The sequence below is a fragment of the Saccostrea echinata genome, unplaced genomic scaffold (genome assembly GCF_033153115.1).
Source record: "Saccostrea echinata isolate AGI-Se365-2 ecotype Australia unplaced genomic scaffold, CSIRO_AGI_Sech_v1 ptg000040l, whole genome shotgun sequence".
Lineage (NCBI taxonomy): Eukaryota > Metazoa > Mollusca > Bivalvia > Ostreida > Ostreidae > Saccostrea > Saccostrea echinata.
The window spans coordinates 5,542,748-5,565,891 of record NW_026889789.1 but is presented as its reverse complement, the minus strand read 5'-3'; the positions used below and the strand labels follow the sequence as shown (position 1 = coordinate 5,565,891).

Sequence of the window (23,144 nt, the reverse complement as noted above, 5' to 3'; positions counted from 1 at the left end):
CACTGGCATGCTTGTATCTGGATGTTCAAAATGTGAAGTAAGTGGGCAGTTGTTGTCAGCTTTTGTTTCCCTTCAGTTGTTGGAACCGCTTTGGATGAGTATACTATAATTTCAAACCGAGACCTAAAAGCACCCCCCCCTCCAAAAAAAATACACGTGTTAGAAGAGATCGACGAATAGCACTCACTACCTAGAGAAATCAATAGCAATCATAACGTACCCTGATCAGAAAGCTATCGGTAGCAACAGGTATGCAGATCTCCACAAAATTCTTGGGAAAAAGAATTCTTGACAAGGAATTCTATTTAGGACGATCATATGTAGTAATAGAGATGTTTCTGAATATGAATCGATTCCGAATCTGAAAATGAATCTGAAACGAATCTGAATCGGAGGGATCTCGATCCCGATTTGAAAACTGGAAAAAGATATCAGTACAAGAAAATTTCTTAATTATACAATAAATAATATAAGTACATGTATATTAATATTGATATTTTTTCTGTGATTTATTTTTCACATGTACGATGACGAGGAATATATGGAATTTAAATATGAAAAGTGTTAAACCTTTTCTTCCCCTTTTGAATTTAACAAGTTCATAATAACTTTTGCAAAATACAAGTACATGTATTTTTATTCTTCTATTTTATTATTATTATTTTTTTTTTGCATTAATTTTGTTTGTTTGTTTGTTTGTTTGTTGTTTTTTTGTTTTGTTTGTTTGTTTGTTTTTTTATGGAATTTCATATACGACAGCCAACTGCTTACTGCCAACTGTTTACTGCCAACTGCCACACATATTTGAATAAATTTTCATATTCATATTGATATTATGTGAATTTTTATAAAAGGATTTTTTCCTGGAGGGGTCCACCCCGGTAAAAAAAAAATCCAACCCAGAAATTTCCTTACAAAAAAAAAAAAAAAAAAACACGTAAGCTCCTTTCCAAACCGTGAAAAACCTATTTCGTGGTGGTGGTGGTGGTTGGGGGTGGGGGGGGGGGTTAACTACTTATTCTTCCTATCTTCATATCTATGACTTTTCATACCAACTTAACACGGATCCGCGTTTTCTAGGGGGTCCAAGGTCACTTTTAGTTGGTTTAGTATATACATTAAATAACTCTACAAATTCCAGGGGGGGGGGGGGGGGTCCGGACCTCACCGACCCTCCCATCTAGATCCGCGCATGTAAAACATAACTTATTTGGGAAAACAAAGAGATATAAGTCTTTAATTTGAGAAAATTTTTCACCATCGAAATTAAGGGAAAATGGAAATTGATTTTCAAAACATCTTCCCCAGCGAAACAACAAATCTTTTTTTCAGTTTTTACGAATTGAAAACTTTATTTCACAAATTCATTCCAAAGGTTTTGTTGTCTCACGGGGTGGGTGTGTGTGTGTGTGTGTGTGGGGGGGGGGGGGTCACGTGTTTAAAAATTAAAAACAGGAAAATAGTCATTTATTACCAATTTCAAATGAGATAACAAATAAAAAAATTAATGTACTTTATCAATCTCATATGTTGAATTTTACATAAGTTAAACATACGGTGAGATTTAAGAGTCATTTATCTATTTCCATGTGTATTTGAAAATCTTGTAATGTTTACGTTTTCAGCCTGATTTTAATTGATAATATTTTCTACCCCCTTATGAAAGGAGTTGTAAATAAGAGCAATTAACTCTTTGTCACTAGCTTTTAAAATTAGTACTTGATACTAATGAACTTTTCTTTGCATTCAAACAAGTTTTAAAGTCCAATTTGCCATTTACATTGATTTAAATGGATGGAAAATGTAGGCGGGAATCGAGAGTTAGCGTGCGTAGTTCTTACAATAATAACAAAATTTGGCGGATTTAGGAATTTCTAAACTGTCAGGCGAGGAAGGAGTAAATCGGAAGAAGGAGTATTTCCTCTTAAAAACAAAACATTTAATTTCTGCATTTCGTTGCAGGCAAATAATTAATTTGGTAGCTTTTTATGACGCGGGAAGAGGGGGAGGGGGGTGACATACGACAAAAGAACAAACTTGAGTAACATTTGTTGGTATATGTATTTATACTAGAAATATTACTAAAAATTATAATAACATAACTTTTGCCTAGTGTAAAATATCTAGCAATATCTTCCGGTGTTTCTTAGGAAAAGTACCTCTATTTGGGAATTTTTATATGTGTCTTATGTAAATCGGTTTAATTGCTAATGTTAGATCTGTAAAAACATTCGTGGTGGTGGTGATGGGGGGGTAGGGGGGGGGGGGTACCCACTAAATTAATTTCCAACATATACTATACAGTAGTTCTCCTTCCTTAAAGACGCCTTTGAATTATTTTATTCCTTGTCAAGGGAATTATGTTGGGTTGCCCCCCCCCCCCCCCCGCACTGATATTGCTTTTCCTTGCCTGAGATCAACTGTTTTTACATAGAGTAAAAGGCCTTTATGATTTTTTTTATTAGTATTTCTGATATAAATGCACAAACCAACAAATATTACTCAAGATCCTATTAAAAGTTTGCCCCTACCCCCATTTTTTCTGACGTATATAAAACTTTAATATCCCCCACCCCCCACCCCGTCAAAAAATCTATTGAATTATTTGCTTGCAAGGAAATATGAGAATTAAATATTTTGTATTTAAGATGGAAAACTCTTTCCTCCTATATTATTTCTTTCTTGCCCTCACTGTTTAAAAATTCCTGAATCCGCCAATTTTTGTAATTAATATTATTGTAATCTACCATAGAGTTTCAATTAAGCATACGTATTAAAGATATTAAAGATAACAAAATAGGCAATATCATCTATGAGCAGTGGCAGTAAGCAGTGAGCAGTTGGCAGTAAGCAGTTAGCTGTCGTATATGGAATTCCATAAAAAACAAAAACAAAACAAAAAACAAAAAAACAAACAAACAAAATTAATGCAAAAAAAAATAAAATAAAACAGAAGAAGAAAAATACATGTACTTGTATTTTGCAAAAGTAATTATGAACTTGTTAAATTCAAAAGGAGGAAGAAAAGGTTTAACACTTTCCGTATTTAAATTCCATATATTCCTCGTCATCGTACATGTGAAAAATAAATCACAGAAAAAATATCAATATTCATATACTTATATTATTTATTGTATAATTAAGAAATTTTCTTGTACTGATATCTTTTTCCAGTTTTCAAATCGGGATCGAGATCCCTCCGATTCAGATTCGTTTCAGATTCATTTTCAGATTCGGATTCGATTCATATTCAGAAACATCTCTAATAGAGATGTTTCTGAATATGAATCGAATCCGAATCTGAAAATGAATCTGAATCGGGGGGATCTCGATCCCGATTTGAAAACTGAGAAAAACATCAGCACAAGAAATTATCTAAATTATACCATGAATAATGATAGTATCAGATTACTGAAATTTTTCACCTGTATGATGACGGAGGACTATACGGATTTTAAATTTGAAAAGTGTTAGCTAGTTCATAATCACTTATGTGAAATACAAGTACATGTATCAATGTTTAATATGACATTAAAAAATGCCCTGTAACAATAATGAAAAAATAATAGTGGATAGTGTTTATATTTTTGTCATTTGGATGGGGGTGTTATAGGACGGACAAGTCAAATTATATAAACTGAATAACAGAGCAGGTACCCATTCAATTCAAGGAAAATTAAACCTCCTCGTAAAGTATCATTGTTATTTATTATTCAGCTACTTACTTTATCGTTCCTCGCGAGAATCGTTTTCTGTGCCATATTTTTTTTAAAAGTCTGTTTAAGGTTCATCGATACTCTGATAAGACAGCTAACTCTTAATAACATAAATGTCTATTATTCCTTTATAAATTTGTCAAGTTGAAGTGTCTTTTTTGTCTAATTTCCCCCGCAAGCTGTGCTACAATTGTTTGTATTTTACTTAACAAATACATTTCTTTTGGAAAATCATGAGTTAAAAGAAACATTTTATATGAGTGAGCAGAGGGTTTATGAACCTTAAATGTTTATACATGAGTCGTTTTATATATTTAGAGGTAATTGAAAATTATGTCGGATAAATATTTTTCTCAGCAACCCTATAACCACCGCATCCCAACTTTTTCGAAAATTTTCTGCGATTTTCATTGTATCCACTATCTACAAGTTTTTAGTACAATTGTTTTCCTTCATTTCTCCCTAGGTTGTTGAAGAGTGTAGCTTGTTAAAATGGGTAGTAAAAAATTAATTTGTCTCCCACATCTCAATGATTTTAACCTGTCTCCTCCTGTCTTCATTTTCCTACAATATTTAACACGATTCTCTCGAGGAACAAATTTCTAGTTAGTGAACAATACACTTAAATGTAATACAAAACTGATATTTTTTTGTATGTATTGAAAAGACATTTATTACTACATGTAGTAAGTGATATATATACAATACGGGAATGGGTAGCAAAGACACCAAAGAAAAAAATCTTAACGAGCCAAAAAAGGTCTTCAGACTTCACTAATGAGGGACATTACCATAATTTTGATCTGATTATAGTATGTAGTACATGTATATAGTGGCAAATTTATTTAAAAAAAAAAAAAGGGGGGGTACTGCCCTCCATGTCTCACCGAGTTATAACTGGCCTCATGGAATACTATAGATTTTGATGACTTGAACTTGGGCAGTTCAGTAGCGATCAAGTTGGTTAAGGTGTCAAAGCATTCCAGATTTTTCAGAGTTATTAAATTGTATATAATAAAGCAAGCAAACATGAACTTGCCATCCCTCCACTTTGAGAAACACGGACCCTCGTAAGCTGGTCGAGGAGAATTCTATAGCCCATCATTCCCCCACCCCACATCCCCCCACAGTTATATCAATGTGTTTTTCACGGCTGGAGAGAGTTGGGATTTTTGTCAAAAAAATTTCCGAGTCGGAGTAAAAGTAAAAGGCTGACAAACTCGTATAACGGGGCCAGGGGGCCCCTCCCACTTTTTTCTGTGTAAAGTATTTTTCTATAGTAAATTTTCATTTAGAAACTGTTGTAACCCCCCCCCCCCCCACACACACACACACACACACATACACTTTTTGTTGCTGTAAGGTCGAGAATTTGGACAGTTAAGGAGTTTTTTTGCTTGTCAGAATTTTTTTTGGAAACCCACGCTAAGGCCCTGGCTGAATATTTATCTCACCTTTGGGAATTTATTGGTATGTCCCCCTCCCCGCCCTAAGCAGAATTCCTAGTTCACTAGCATTTTAAACACATTCCCCAGCCCCCAAGAAAAAGTAATCAAGCTAGCTTACTTCATAAATTCTTACCTTTTCACCATTGTTACATGTAATATACAAACATAATATCCATATACGATTTATATCATGGACTTGTTACTTCCAGGATATGGTGGTGGTGGTGGTGGTTTGGGGGGGGGGGGGGGGGGGCACAGACACTTTTAACTCTTCGTGCAGGTTACAGATTGATATACCACAGGGGAAAATCAGTAATCATATCCTCAGTGTAAAATATGTGTTAGTTTTCAAATCGGGATCGAGATCCCTCCGATTCAGATTCGTTTCATATTCATTTTCAGATTCGGATTCGTTTCATATTCAGAAACATCTCTATTCAAAGCTATGAAGGTAGTTCATTGCAACCATCATTCAGGTTTGCTCAAGATTATGCCAACTGGGACCCACATCTTTTCCAAGAAGTGTTTTGGGACGATGAATAAAGCTTTTGTCTAGGGTGCATGGAAGAATAAAAAAAAACTAGCGATTCAAAAACTGTTGCGTTGCTGAACATGAACGGTTCTGTAATGGGTCACGATTGGTTCTTGCAAGCATCAGTTATAAGATAATGTATATTTTACGTCAACAGAAAGTGATTTATTACCGGTGTTTGCTACAGGGATGACGTTCTTGCACCTAATGTTAGGCCTCAAGCTGGCAAGATTAGTTACACTTTTCTTTTGATGGATAACATTGCCGAATCCCACAATGTGAGATGGTCCAATTCGTATTTGATTAAAATATTCTTGGGGATGGATTGGCTGGCAAAATCGCTTGAATTAAATCCAGAAGAGCTTGGTCGATAATTTCCAAGGCTAACCTCCCGAATCTTATTCTTAATTTCTAAAATTGATGCAAGAGATATCAGAGTTACATATGGTCATACCGGATACTGACAACAAAAGCCTGACTGATAGTTCTCTTTAAAAACATGCATTGATGGATATTCTTTTTGTCTTCCCGATCAAATGTTGTTTAAATGTTTACTTTGGACAATTTAATTGACAGTATATTGAAGAAAGCAAATTCTCTACTTGGCCCTTAACTTATTTTGTTGAGGGTATTTTTGAACTTTTCAGATGGAAAAAAAGAATGCACACTAAATCATATCTGGCTTTAATTTCAGCATGTTTAGAAAATACAGCAAGGAAAACGTGACTAAAATAAGACAAGATTTTTAAAGTATTTATTTCTGTTCTCACAAAATCGGAAAACTTTGCATAGCAGCAATTGCAATGTATTTTTTTCTCTTTTTTGTGTAATGTATCTGTAGTCAAATTGAGAACATGCAAACCTGAATGTTTATTGTTTTATGATTTTTTTTTGAAAAGCAAAATAAGAAATTTCAAAATGTATTGGTAAATATTTTGGCGTTTATCTATGCTTTGATATATTTTTTCCTCCATTTATGAACAAAATATATTTAATTAAATATGTTGACATTTTCTATTATTTTGTAACAACTCAATGTTCAATCAATATCTGTCAGTAAATGACTGAGATATCCATCCTAATTCCTCAATCAGCATAAAAACACATTCTAGTGAGTTAGTAAATAGATTTGATTTTGATTATTTGACTGCAATGCGTTTCCATTGAAATATTTTACATTGACAATACGCTTTGCATTTTACAAAAGAACCGGGGTGCTTTAAATCTTTGAAAATACTTTTTTCTGAATAATTACAGAATTATTCTGAAAATGCATTCACGTACAGCCTAACGAAAAAACAACAACAAAATAACAGATCTTTATTTTTAAATAATTATCGAAATTAGGCAAAGAGTATCCGGAGGGTTTGGACTGCCACACCACCCAATCCCATTTTTCCTAAACATAGTCTTAATTTAATATAAAAATGTTCACTTAAAGGCCGGTTCCCCTCTACTATTTTTTTATTGTGGTATACCCACTCCCCTTTTTCAAAAAAAAAAAAAAAAAAAAAAAAAAAAAAAAAAAAAATCTTGCATGCAACCTTTAAGTAAAAATGCTTTTAACTTCAGTCTGATACGAAAACAGAAAAGATACTAAGAAAACAATTATATATATAAGCAACACTTAAAATTCCGTACTGCACAAAATGAGACACTTTCAAAAGTGCTTAAAAATAACATAATGTTTTTTTGTTTTTTATGAAAAGGAATCTCTTCATCGCGTTTTTAATATATAAGGAAACACGGAAGAAAAACTAAGACTAGAGCAGAGCTAGCATACAAGGCAAGGTTTGATGTTTTAATAAAATCGTTTTAAATTACGAATAAAAACAAATTGAGCATACGTATATACAGGACCCCCATATATGGCCGGGTGCTAAAGCAAATAACAATAAATGCTATGCTATGGCCTTAAGTTTCAAAGGGGTTGCAAAAACCTATAACTTTCAGACTTGTGGTCAATATTATATATATATATATATATATATATATATATATATATATATATATATATATATATATATATATATATATATATATATATATATATATATATATATATATATATATATATATATATATATATATATATATATATATAAAGTACAATGCATCCTTAAACAACACACATTTCAATTGTAATCCTGGGAAGTACAGAGAGAGTGTAGAGAGAGGTACATTTCTAGCATACTTTGAAATCATAGATGTGGCCTACGGTAAGACTAAATATAACAGAGGAGCACTAATCAACAGTTACATGTAATACTTTACAAAATATTTTCTTGTGAAAACAACTTTTGGTACAGTATTCTGTTTAATTATCTATAGTGCTTCGGAAGCTTTTAATAAGGAAAACACTTTTGTTTTACCTACGCGTTTATGAAACTGGACTTGATGCATGCTTTGCAAAGAAGTTCAACTAAAAATAATGGACATGAAGAATTGCATGCTGGACAAAAATTAGCAGTCTTTCAATAGAAATCCTGCAGAGAATCTGGATGATTAATACGCTGTCGTTTGCTAAGACACTTCGCCTCGTTTTCCATCTCACCTCAATCTGAAATTAATTAATCTAACATGCTCATCGATGAAAACACACAATAGTAAATTACCTTTTGTCATGTCTATGTCCATATTTAGATATCACTCTAAACTTTATTATCCTGCTCAAAGTCTGACAAGAGCTCATCATGTCATAATTAGTCTTTTTTACCATATGAGTAAAATTTTTAGCAAGGATTTAATTTTTGCTACGGTGCAAAGATCGCTAAAATTGAATATTGCTAAAAAGTAATTGCTATTTATTTGTAATAGCTTCTTTAGTGAGCATTTTAAAATCGCGAAAACCACTTCTCGCTTAAAATAAAATATCAGTTTTAAGGACATTGGCAAGTCAGGGGTTTCCGGAGAAAAAAAGTTTAATGCATGGGTTTTTCCACTTATAAAATAGTGATTGAGAGTGATCTCCCGTGTAGAATTCTCTAAGCGGTGAAAACCAATAAAACGTATGTCACAGAGGTAAACAAAAGCACGTGTACTTCCTTCAACAGGTAGAATCATCTATACAGCAAGAAAGAAATGTAGCACTGGCTTTGTTGTACATTGTATTCAGGGACGAAGAGCCAACAGGTCGTCATTTACCATAGATATGCTCAGTATGCTGGGAAGGGCAAAGATGTGACATCTGAAAGGTAGGCCGATTGAGAACAGTTCTTAGGAGTGAAGGTAGCAGCATTTAGTAACTACGAATAAAAGTTAGAAATAAATTCGTGCCAATGCTTTTATGACAATGCGTTTCATCAATTCAGTCAATTACATGATAGAAAAAATCAACCAGTCTCTTGACCAATTTTAGCTGTTAAGGAAAGCAACTCAAAAATACATGATCGGTGCCGGTATGTCCATGTCTTGTTTCTATATATACATTTGCAGTTAATATATCTGAAATTCAAAGGAAATGAAGATACAATAATGTATAAAATATAACAACTATATGAAATAAGTGGGTTTTGGAGAAATATTATGGTGGAAAATTATGTAGGTCGCTTTTATCAACATTTTACATAGGAAATGCATTGAGAAATGTAAAAGCACTGATTTGACATAATCTAAAAAAGAAGGTTGGCTTGGTAGGTTAAACGATCCAGAATATAGCCTGTTTATTACATTTAAACCTACTCAAGAGTTCCTGAAAAATTCTATACAATGACCAGGAACCTTGCCAATGTCCTTAAGGAGAAATCGCTAAATTTGTGTCTCGCTAAAATATCTACTTATACGGTATTCTGTTATGTTTATGTGAAATAAAACAAGATGATAAGTGTCAAACTGCAATCGCTATGAGACAACATTGTTCAGTTTGTATATTAAAAATATCATTAACTTTTATCTTAAAAAAAAACAAGCAATAAATTTATATAGCTGCTTTACAAAAGGACAGTTCCCTTTTTTATTAAATAAATTACTTGGAGATACCCTTCACTACACTTTATCACTGCTACCATCGTGATATTCTAATCGCATCAGTGATGTGTACAAGTGTAAATAAAGAATGTTCTTCTATATACATGCCCGACGAAAATCGTTCTTCCGTAATTGATATTTCTAGAATCTTATGAATAGTCCATCGCTAATTAAAATGTATAACGACGCTATGTTTTTTAAACTCTAGTAAGTGACAAGTTCCTTTAAAATTACATAACTATATATAACTGTGGCAGATGTACTAGGTCAGGACTCTGTCTATCCTCGATATGCCTGTCTAACAAACACTGCAGCTTTATATGTTTTTCCCCTCTGCCACACAGAAATGGATTGTTGTTATTTAAATTAAGATACGTGTAAAACAAAATGATTTCAAATTTTTGTCAAAATTTCTAGTATTATTTAATATGTGTAACGGTTTTATGACAAACTCTTGTTTTCTTGCTTATGATAGAATACATTTAAAAAGCAAATTGTCAATACAGAAGAAAGGCTTTATTGCAGATCTTCATCCCTAGGAATGATTGCTTCAGCAGAATAACACCTTTTTAAAGCTCCCACACCTACATTGTACCCAAATTTGAATTTCGTTGATATGTTAAAAGAAACCTTAAAATTGGGTTACTCTTTATTCAACACACTCTGTTTAGAAATAACTTTAAATTCAAAACTAAAACTACATATAGTACTTAAATTTCAGTTTTTGTGGTTACTGTATTTCATACAGTGGCAAAGTACATTTTAATGAGCTCAAGAACACGTATAAATGATAATTATGAAATCCCTGCCCCTCTAAATTCAAAAGACACAAGTTAAATTTAACCCTCTGCAGTATATCTTTAAAAGTAGGTCAAAGGCCAGGTTCAAGTAGACTCTAACGCTGGTATTTATTCAAAACATTTTATGACAAACAGTGCACATTCTAAATTGCATAGACTTACCTCTTAAATGTCAAAAAGAAGTTGTATATCGGCACTGTCAGCTATTTCAAAAAGTAAGTCTAAGGTCATCTTCAAGGACAACAAGATCGAAAATCTTGATAAAGCACAAAAGCCATAGTACCAAGCTATATATGGGTACAGTCCACTAATTGCTTTCCCATAGGCGGCAATGTTAACGTTTCTTCACATAGCAATGTCCCTAATTTTCGTTCAGCAGTGAGTGACCCCTCAAATCAAAGCACATCAAGTTGTCTTTCCTTGGTTAAAATCTCGAGATTTACAAATGAGGGATTTATTTTCTTTCAAAGGCACAAGAAAGAAAATTCTATAATTCTTAAATATATGGAAGATACATACCTTGATCACTAAAAATCCCTCCTTGAAACCTCAGACGAAAGTACTTTTTTCTTGACACTACAATACACAAGAGTCTGAGATTCCAAAAGAATAGAGTACTTGATATTCCATAATAAAATGTTCAGTATTTACACAGAGAAAGCGCCGACAGTCCTTCAGTAATAAAAGGATAGATAGAAGATGAATGCATCAGACATGCAAAAATAACAGTGATCCATTTATCGTAACAGCAATTCTAGCAAATGTTAGGACCAAGAGAGGCTTCTCTGATAAGGATGTAGATCGAAGGTTGTTTGGAAAGTTCGAGGACTTCTGTCATAACTTTTTTTTTACTTAACGTCATATCATACTCAAATTAATATCAATGTAACAAAAAGACATATCCTGAATATGAATCGATGTAACAATTTCCAATTTGAACATCGAAGATATTTCATTTTGTTTTGCTCCATTTTACAGAAGATATGACTACAGACACTATTTAGTGTATTGTTTGTAAATTAGTAAATTTTAATTCTGGCTGTGTTTAAAATAAATAACTATATTTAAAAAAAATATATAATGCATATCATTGACATTAATTTGTGTATTATATGACGTTAAGTGAAAAAAATGTTATGGCTTAATACTTTGCTTGGTTGAAAAGACATCAATTTCGGAAGATATTTAGTCATCATTGAAAAGGACAAAAAGATGATGTTGAAGATCGTCACAGAGCAGCAGTTAGTAATACAGTTGTGTGTTGTACTCGGGAAAATACTAACATCATTTAGGTTGATTTTAACAAAAACAAATCCCACAAATCTGTCCATTTTTCAAAGTGGTGTTAACATGGTGAAAATTTGAGGATCAGCTCTGTGGTTATTGAGCAACTCGCTTTCACAGTAGATCTGACTGGTACAGATCAAAAGTCCGTGAATAAAATATAAAGATGACGTTTATCTATGCAAAGCAGGACAATTTTTTTAAAAGAAAATCATAAAAACGAATAAATATACTACATGTAACAAGATGTTGATCTCATATTCACCACTCCGAAATTCTCCGATTTCAAAACATTGTTAATATTCTCAAAGGAATTCAAAAATATCTGAGTCGAAAGAAAGAAACTAACTCTTACCTAAACTAACATCTTGTTTATGTGATTGTTGAAAATAAAAATAAATATAGCAAATATGTTTATTTCATTTTTCTTTGTGTGTCACAGACATTTTCACTTTCATTTTAAAAACTAACTATTCTTAAATTTTTTCACAAATGTTTTGAAACAGCATATTCAAAATGACAGAATTACAAAACATTTAACTGAAAAGGAATCATAAAAACAAATTGCAAATAACAATTACGGAATAGAACGGTCAGATTAAAGTGCATTTTTGAAAACAGATTTAACAAAATAAAACAACATAAGAAAAAAAATGTAAATTCAAAATAATAAGTTTTGATTTAATTAATTTCTTAATATTATTTGAGAAAGAAAGAGAAAGGAAATAAAATAATTCTAAAAATGATTCATTTTACATGAATGTGATTTGAAAAAAAATAAAAAAAAAGATATAAAAGATTAAAATTGAAAGTTAAAGCTTATTCACAAAAAGCTGAAAGAAATAAACTGCTAACATCAATTTTTGTCCAGTATGATTACGGACTTACATGATTTCACCAATCAAACTGAACGTTACGAAAACATCAGCCTATCCGAGTTTTCTTTGATGTACGAAACCATTTGTTCAGAAGGCCAAAAGTAATATATTTAATTATACGTATTTACGCGGACAGCTTATATAACAAAGAACGGATTAACTAGACTGAAAATAAAGTAAATAAGAGAAATCGAGAAATTTTGACGTGTCATACTAATTGCCTAAAAAGAGTAATTTCTAAAGAGCCGAAGCTGGAGAGATTTTTTCTTTCTATCTTTATTGGACACTGGATGTCAGAATAGTTTGATCATAATTGACATAGCTAACAAATCAAATTAAGGTGTATTTGAATTTTTGATGTTGAGAAGTGTTTTAAGGAAATTGATATAGATAGTTTTGAATTTCTTACATTAATGTATTACATTTAAATCTTTGAAATTTTTAGGTAACTTTATCAATCAAATGTAAACATTAATGAATAAAATGGATTAAACTTGTGTTTTACTACGGTTTGTGCAAATATCATGACATGTAAAATCTTCACAATAAATCACAAATGTCATCAAAATACTATAAGTAAATTTTGACCCTGCTGCCCTGAAATTTAAGCACTTTAATAAGGAGAAGGATCGAGATATCTTTTGATTGCGATGCAAATTGGTGGGAAATTTTATATTCGAAATTCGGATAACATCACACTCTTGATTTGGACGTCATATGCTATTTCTGTTGACAAAAAGCTGGTTTCTCCCTTTCTCATTTTAAGAGTTCAAAGTTCGCCATAGGAGAATACTCGTCGGAATTATTGGTAATTTTCCCCTCAGTTTCGAAATTTTGTTGGAAAATAAAAACTGCACCCCTTTACGAAAAGACCTGACGTTCTTCTCGAAAGATAACTAAATTTTTTTTTTCTCCATAGCCCCTTAAAATTTTTATATCTCGTTGTGAACACCTTATAACTTCCAAGTGTCGCGTTTTGAAAAAAAAAATTCCCTTTAACAAAGAATGGTGGAAAGTTAACAATGACAACAACAAGGACAGACAACAAACATTCAATTAATAAAGCTCACGGTATATGTATAGATATATTTTTCAGTGATTTCCTATGTGCATTTAATCACTTTTTAAAAGAACCATAAGAATTCTTGTCGGGGTGGTAGTGGGGGAGGAATTGTCATGGATTGTCAAACTTTGACAAGTGCTGAGTACATGATTTGTTTATCACACGTTTACTCATGAGTTTAATCTACCCTTAACACGCGATGAGGACCATTTCCCTTTACATGTAGTACATCTCCCATCAATGTCTTAATGCAGTTTTTTTTTTTTAGCAATATATCATTCATTCAGGAAATTATCTCGGGTGTAATATCCTTGGTACTTATTCTCGTAATTGCCTGCGTGGCACAGTGGTTAGAGTATTTGCTCTAGAGTTGCAGAGTGAGGAGTTGATCCTTACGTTGCCTGTTCGAATCCCACTATGGGACGTGGAGACCGGTCCTTCGGTTGAGACCGTATAAACCGAGGTTCCGTGTCGCAGTAGATGCTAGTACAAAACATATTCATCACTGCTCAATGGTCCTGAGTGCCGAGTAATTGATGGTGTCTCCATAGGAATGAAATATTCTCAAGAAGAGCAATAAATATCATACAAAACAGCGAAACATATTCTCCTTATTAAGACGGATAAATTCTCATGCTTACAGTCTTGTAATACTGGAAAATACTGATTTTTTTATATATGAGGATTTCAACACGGAAAACTGATTTATTGTTAGTTAGGTAACTTTTACACGTCAATTTACTATCGCTTATTATTTGAAAACTTTGATTTGCTGTAGTGATTACAATGACACGATAGTGATAACTTTATAATCTTTGATTTAATTGATCGATTATTTTGACTCTTTGGTTTACTATTGTTAACTGTGACTATGTATACTTAATTTAGTAAAGCATGGTTAACTAAGTACACTAAAGTGAACTTAAGTTAAGTTACTATTATAATTCTTTTCTTTAGATTGGGACGATATATATACTGAATACTCTTGAATTTCAATATAAGCATAATTATGCATTGCCATGTAAATGTGAATTCATGATTCATTACATGATGTACAAGAAGCATTCAGAAAGCAAAGATTTTCGTCCGATTTTCAAAAATGAATGCACTGATAACAATTTGAAATCTTTCATTCATATATTCTTTGTCAAAACATCCCATGTGGATGTTACCCTGTCTATCTATCGTCAAAATTCGCGGAACTTTAGCAAAATTCTTTTTCTCTTAAATTTTCTTTTAACGGAAAAGCATGATATTCTCACAAATATAGTTCTTCATTTCTTTTTTTCAATTCTCAATAATGGCTTTGATTTCCTTATAGATACGCTTATTTGCTTAAGCCAAACATATATTGAGACGTTTTTAAAATGTCCAATATTTCTTCAAATCAGATACGTTTATTTTGTGGAATCCTTCCATTCGATGTAGAGGACATGCTTGCTCTTCTTTACTTTCAAATTGTATATTTTTATGTTCTAAGAAATGTCCTTGAATTTCCATTGCAAATGGTTTTTCGTTGTCTATCGAACATCTTATCCCCTTAACAAAAACTAGTTTCCGATGAAATGTTTTTATAATCTCAGTAAGTTTTTCTTCGATGATACTTTGGATCTCATGTGTTTTTTCCTCATCAACCGATTTCCCTAATAGAGAGTGTAGAACTTGAAGCTGTATGGAATCTTCTGTGACAGAAATGATGATATTGTACTGTTCTAAAGCGAATAAAGCGACATTTTTGTAGAGATATGATATTCCATTACTGCTCTTTAGAACATTCCAACCATTTTCTTGCATAAATGCAACAACAAGACGGAAAAAGAAGAAAAAAGGCAAAACTTCAAATCGGAACACAAGAACGGATGATTTGCTCTCTGTCTGTATGATTCTATTTTGAATTTCTTCTGTCATTTCTTTTCGATTCATACATGGAACATAGTGAGATTTTTCACCAATAGCCATCAAACCTAGTCTTTCCATGAAATGGAGTAAAATCTGTTTATGATAAACTATATCATTCCCTCTTGAATCTTTCCAGATATTCTCCAAAAGTTGGTCTTTTAAATTTCCAGTTTCATAATATTCATTCCAATCCTCTAAAGACCCAGCGACACCTTTTAAATGCAGCTTATCGGTGATGATATTTTTGAATGCATCAACAAACCATTGGACATCAATAATTACGGATTCTCTTAGTCCAGTCTCATTAAAATACAATACTTTACCGGCATCGTGAAAAAAGCGAAGCATATCCTGTTTCCTCAATGTTTTATCATCTTGACTCTTTTGAAGGATACCATCATTTTCTGCATGATATAATTCGATTACTGATGTATTGAGAATTCTTTTATCTTTTGTCTTGTAAAGATCATTTCCAAACCTTGCCCATTCTTTTGGAATTTTTTCTATCCATCGCGAATCACTTACAATTTTGGCAATACGACTTTCTAAGTTATGAAGAGGAACATTAAACTGGATACAATAACAGTTATCCTGCTTTATATATTGTGAGGGGTTCAATTTTCTAGGGAGGTGTTTCAGCAATTCTTCCAAAAAGGCCTCTTTATCCTAAAAAAAAGAAACATTGTCATATACGATCATTTCTAAAAGAAATTAATTTCAACTTACATGACTTAAATACAATGCGCTCCGTGATTCCACCTATGGAATTTTCAGGAGTCCGTGTTTTATACCTCTTTACATATTTGTACTATTTTTCGATTTTTGAGATCAATCACTTCGTTTTCTTCATTTTTCAAATTAAAGAAATGAAAATATGCATCACCAGAGATTTGTATTTATTTGAACAAACTAACTGGCTCTGGTTGTCCTTTTTTAGTTATTTACCTTGTACTCTTCAATCTTGTACTCCCAGTGAGTAGCTACAATAAGGACCAAAGGACTCTGGTCTCCTTCTTTCCCGACACCACAATACGTATGTATGGACTTAATCCAGAATACAAAATAGTCTGAAAATACATATAAGATTGTTAATGATGCAAAAAGATATGACTTGAAATAAAGTTCTTTTAGATTGCTCGTCATTTTTTTTTATCTCTGGAACATGGTTTAATTGATTCGAATCTACACTCCAAGGAAAGTTTGCATTTTAATTTATCCGATGTGGTCCGAAAGATCTTAAGATGAACATTTTGAAAAGCAATATTCTTAACATTTTAATACAAATTCCCTCCACTATGACATTACCATACCTTTCTTTACAGATTTTGGGAAGAAATTTAACAAAAAAAAATATTAAACCAAATTTTCAACTTCTGGTTATTTCAATTTCATATGGGTCATGCTCCCTAACTTTGAAACCATGTACTCAATGATACTAAAGTTTGAAATGCTTAAAAGTCAAAAAAAATCTGAAAATAACAATGAATTGAAGTTAAACAAAAATTTAATTTCAATTTGATGCTTTTTGTTGTTTTCTTAAATGTTGATCTATGTAGTACATGTATTTATTTGAAGGATCTCTACATGAACTACATGTAGCATTCGTTCAGTGCACTCAATTTTTTTTTTATTTGATACCATTTTCAAGAATAAATTTGAATAAAACTTTTATCATTAATTTAAGTGCCACAATCCTTCGTTATTCTTCAAACTGGTTCACTTTTGTTCGTGGTTCTTTCGTCCTCATGATTCACATTTAATGATATACTTTGTCTTGATTAATTTTGAGATAGGGAAATAAGTCTTAAATGGGGGTAGTATTTGAAAGTCTAAGGGCAATGAATTTAATAAAATAAGGGTTAATCTATATAAAATTAAAATTGATCTCAACATAATTAAAATGGAAAGAAAAAAAACTGAAAACCAAATCTAATGAAATGGCGTACAGACTTCTAAAAATAATTAATATCAGATCAAACAACTTAAAAGCAGTGGCAAGCAAATCATTACTATTCATTTACCATTTGCTAGCTAGACACAGATAATAAAAGATATTCTTCTTTCTTCGTTTTTTTTATAAACACGAACAACATCAAAGTTGTCAATATATCTTCCAATAATATTCCAAGGAACTTTTGGAAAATTTGAAATCACAAGATTTTACCAAAATCAACAGCTTAAAAACTTACGACTTTTCAACTTTATACACAACCATTCCCCACGATAAATTAAAGTCCAGGCTATTTGATATCATTGACAGCTGCTTTTTCAATAAAAATGGAACTCGTAAATATACTTACCTTGTCATTGGTCATTTGCAAAATTATTTTGTTAAAAAACATTCTGATTGTACACACAAGTACTCTGAAGTTGACATTAAAAAGATGCTTGAGTTTCTGACTGACAATATCTATGTGGTTTTTGGAGACCAGGTTTTCCAACTATCTATTGGAATTGCTATGGGTACCAATTGCGCCCCGTTATTAGCAGACCTTTTTTTTTAGGGATGTCAAAATATTTATTTTCCTTAGTCGATTATTCGATTCCATTATTCGAACGATAGTCGATTATTCGGAACATTTTCTGAAAATAAAATTTTATTTCAAACTTCACTGGTACATGACGTATTTATAACTCAAAAACCCTTTTACTTAAATATGTTTAAAAAGTAACATAAGAATTAATGCAACGTAACGTTTGATAGCATGATTATTTGAAAAAACAATTTAGAAATCTAATTCTCCAAAATTTATGATTTCCCCATCAATCGAATTCATAAATTGGTCTGTACATGCAGAGTGAGCATTCAAAAATTGCTAGCCGATATTTTTTAAAGCTTATTATGAAATAAATTGGGGGGGGGGGGTAATTTCACACTATCCAAACGCCAGGTGGTTGTTAAATTATTAAACAGTTAGTAACTGCTTATTCATTAATTGATTGCTCTGGCTATCAGAATGTCCTTAATTATTAGCAGTTTAAAAATGCAAGCGAATTGTTTTAATAATTAGCGTCAAAGCAAATCACAGCTATGGTTTGTTACTTGCATTTGAGCAATCTTAAAATAAAAGATAATTGGTACAACGTATAAAATCAAGTCCAATTAATCATTTTACAAAGCCCAGTAAACATATTGATGGCTGATTTATTACAAAAACAACACAAGCAGTAACTGATAGATAATTCTCGCGGTAATGAAGCATTTATAATTACTGTACTTTCTATACACACACGGAAAATCAAGTTTTTTGTAGAGGAAAATTATCTTATCAATTGTATCCGAGGAAATACGGTTTCTCAATTTTGTAATGAGAATTCCATATCGTTATCACTCTTAAACTGCATTTTTAAAATTATAATATTCGAATGTCGTTTCATTATTCGATCGTCGGTCCATTCGACTGACAGTCGAATAGTCGACTATTCGTTGACATCCCTACTTTTTTTGTATTCATATGAAGCAGAATTTGTCCAAAATCTTGTACGTGAAAAGAAGAAAACACTTGCTGTGACGTTCAACTCGACATTTAGATATATCGACGACGTATTGTCAATTAACAATGATTATTTTCATTCTTATGTCGATACGATATATCCTGGTGAACTTGAGTTAAAAGATACCACAGAGTCTGACACATCTGTTTCATATTTGGATATTTTACTTGAAAAAGACGTTAATGGTAATCTAACAACCAAGCTTTATGATAAACGTGATGACTTTAACTTTTCAATCGTCAACTTCCCTTACTTATGCAGCAATATACCTTCATCACCTGCATACGGGGTATATATCTCTCAGTTGATTCGATACGCAAGAGCATGCTCTACGTATGTACAATTTCTAAAACGAGGTAAATTATTGACAAATAAGTTGATGAAACAAGAATATCAGCTGTCTCGTTTAAAGTCATCATTTCGTAAGTTCTATGGTCGATACAATGACCTTGTCAGCAAATACAATTTATCATTGAGTCAAATGCTGACTGACGTTTTTCATACTAATTGTTAGGCCATTATTTACCGAATTGTCGACTGATTTTTCCGTTATTTCCCGATCATGACAAGGAGCACACGGCTGGTGTGACCGGTCGACAGGGAATGCCTACTCCTCCATGGCACCTGATCCCACCTCTAATGTTTGAGAGGTCCGTGTTTGCTCTGCTCCTATTTTGTATTGTATAATGGACTTTTGAGCTTGAATACTGTTCGTTATCTCCATATATTTCATATGTCTCTACTTAAATGTTTGAAGACCTTATACAAATTCAAAATAAGATACCTCCATATGTCCATCCACTGAAAATACTGCCCTCTTGATCACATACAGCTTTATCGACCTGTTGATCAAGACGTTTTGAAGCGTCTACCACCACAATATAGAAAGCTCTCCTGGACAGGTAAATCTGGTGACAGGCGTAGTACGCACATTGGCCCCCGAAGTCAAAGAAAGTCAACTTCTTTGTGATTTCTTTCATGGTAAGAACTTCGCCTTTAGCACTGCATTTTTTCTTGATCAACCCTACAGAATTAATTTTATTTTGCACGTATGTACATTTACCTGAATTCAAATTAACATTACTTAATAAAGTATCATAAAAAATAATCTACACATGCAAACAAAAAGGATAATAGAAATTACTGTTTGAATCAATTAATATAAAATATTTCCTAAAACTTTGTAGGGCTAAATCTACAAAGGTATACCAGGAGTCAGATACCTAAGACATCTGTAAACCTTGTATTACGAGGGTTGTCCCAGAAAAACACAAACTTTTTAAATAGTTCACAAAGTACCTGACCAAAAGTATTCATTTTTGGCACAATGTTTGGAAATAATATTTATGTCATTTGGACCAAATAATATAAGGTTGGAATGTCATTTAGAAACAGAATTTAAAGGGTGTTAAATATCGGTGGTCGGCGCAAGGCAATTTCATGACTTTCAATATAAGCATTGCCATCCATGTTTTCTTTATTGCATGGCTATATGGAAATATAATATTCCATTATATATGGAAATATAATATAATATATAATATATGGACAAATATTACATCCATAGAAACAGTGTGATCTAGAGTACTCGTGTGTAAAATATTAATACTTTGACTTCACAAATGAAAAAAAAATATGACGTTATATGACCAAACACTATTAGTTAGATATTGTCAAAAACGGCGACGTCCTGCGATAATGTGGCGCACCAAATTATCAGTCAGTACTGTGTGGAGCAGGGTATGACTCCTGTTAATACAGGAAGAGAGCTGGAACGACACAAATACATCCATCGAACACTGGTTTATTCATAGTAGAAGAGGTTCAAAGATGGATGGACTGGTTAGCCGATGGAACAAGCGTTTAGTAGACCCACAGAAATGACGACCAACTGAACGTCTAGAGTTGGACGTCATACGTTGAGACAGTTACAGTAAGTTTATGACTAGGGTTTAAATAATGTATATTAGAAGAATTAATGCCTTGATTTATTCTTAACTGTTGTACGTGTGAAATGGATAACTCGGTAACTAAAAGAAAATAAAATGAAGTAAATTTTTAAAATTTTTTTTTAAAGACGCACAAATTTTTAAAGACGCAAAATTCCTGAACAAATTCAAAAACTGCACGAGCTACATTTGACGTCGTCGGTGTTGCGCCGGGAGCTACTTTGAATGATTTGTTTATCAGAGAAAAAAATGTTATTTATAGAGATATTTTATTGAAATTACTGTGCATTATGTAAAAAAAAAATGTTGGTTATGGTGCATGCCAATTTTTAACTTTATGATATAAATGGAACGAAAATTATTTAAAATGTTCACGTTTTTCTGGGACAACCCTGGTATTATTGATTGTTTAATTTATGTTGTTTTCGAGAATCTTTCAATTATATAGAGACGTCACCATATACTGGAGAATGACTTCAAATTTAGACCTTTACTAGGCACTCCTGCCATTGAACATTGATGTTTCTCTGTCGTACCAACGCTTTCCGTGACACGGGGCATCAGTTTTTAAGGTCTCATCCGAATGACCCGTAACTTTCACTTCGAAGAACCGCGCGCTTGTCGAAGAAACAGTTGCTACCTATCTTTTATCGACTAAGATCAGTCGCGGCCGAGATTCGAACTCACGACCTTCCGATCACGAAGTAAGCGCTCTACCGATTGAGCTACCGGTTTGTACTATGAAGAAATCAAAGAAATACATAGAAGTGTATCAACATTTTTTTTTTTTGTAATTTAACCGCATAGAGGTCAGGTATTTTCAATGTAGCAAGGAAATACTTGTAACTTTCTACCACATATCATTCATCTTTAGAGAAGCACTGCCTCTTAAACAACTCAGCATTTTATACTGAAACGCAAAAGAAACGCAACATCCTATTATAGGGGGGAATTTTATATATCGAATATAATTTTTTATCTAAAAAGTAAGGATTCAACTAAGTTGAAGATATTTCAACTTAGTGAATATCGGTATTTAAGGCTTGCATGATTTTCATGCCATTACTGGAAGTTAAGCTTGAGTTCGCATAACAAAAAATCAAAAATTGCATGTTTAACAAAACAATTGACAATAACATGAGCTTTTAAGGGTTTGCATCTGTTCATCATGAGAAATGCAGGAATATTCCGAAAAATAAATTCTCCTTTCTTTTCCGGAAGAATTGTCAAGACTTCCTGAAAATGACTTAAGTACGCATTTCCGTTGCTCTAGCTGGAAAATCTCAAAATAATTGTGAAAAGGAGTTGCAGATGGAAATATGCACTACATCACGCCTAAACAGGATCACGTATCATAAGCATGAATGACAGTCCTTGGACCGGAAGTCCTAGGGTTACTACACTGCTAGGCTACAGATAATTCGACCTCATCATCTGAAAATCAGGTATTTAAAAATTGCAGAAAATATTTCTTTCGCTCAGATCTCGAGATTGACGGTAATTGAATGACCGGGGTAGGGGTGTTTTAACAGGCATACGCAGCACAGTTAAGGCTGCAGTAAGGAGGCGGGGCCTAATTTATACGGGAAATGCTTACTATGACATCACACAAAAATATAAGTTCTTCAAATTACCACAAAATGAAATGATTTGCTATTTTAAACTGTTAAATAGCTTTAAACTACATCAATACTAAATAGTGCATGCATCATTGTCGTTGGTTAAATCCCACACAGCAATATATAAACAATTTACTGATCGCAATGCACTTGTCAATGTGACGTCATATCGTAAAATTTGACGCAGTTTGTATGCAGTGAGAGGCGGATCAAGTTATATTTATACAATGAAAACTGTATTTTGTAATTAAATAAAATATATATTGTAGATATATAAAAGGCCATTAACTTGGATGCGATGTTTTTATTATTATTTTATTCATATACTTCCCGTACATTCCCTAGACAAGCGATACTGTCGTATATTTGTATGCAGATCCATTCAAGGGTGATAGAAGGGTTGTAAAAAATCGATATATTGCAAGGGCATACCCTCAATGAATTATGACAAGCTTTTACACATAAACTCAAGAAGTATGAAGATATTTGAAAAGT

The 23,144-nt window shown here is 32.5% G+C and overlaps 1 protein-coding gene and 1 long non-coding RNA gene across 2 annotated transcripts in view; both read right to left on the bottom strand.

Annotated features, from left to right (window-relative positions):
- LOC133200542 (uncharacterized) overlaps positions 1-23,144 on the bottom strand; it is a 241,529-nt gene that overhangs the window by 142,126 nt on the left and 76,259 nt on the right. The window lies entirely within an intron of this gene.
- On the bottom strand, positions 16,531-20,090 carry LOC133200576 (uncharacterized). The gene is made up of 2 exons (XR_009722962.1): positions 19,866-20,090; positions 16,531-16,630 (listed from the first exon to the last, which is right to left on the bottom strand). It is a non-coding gene; the product is annotated as an uncharacterized LOC133200576 (long non-coding RNA).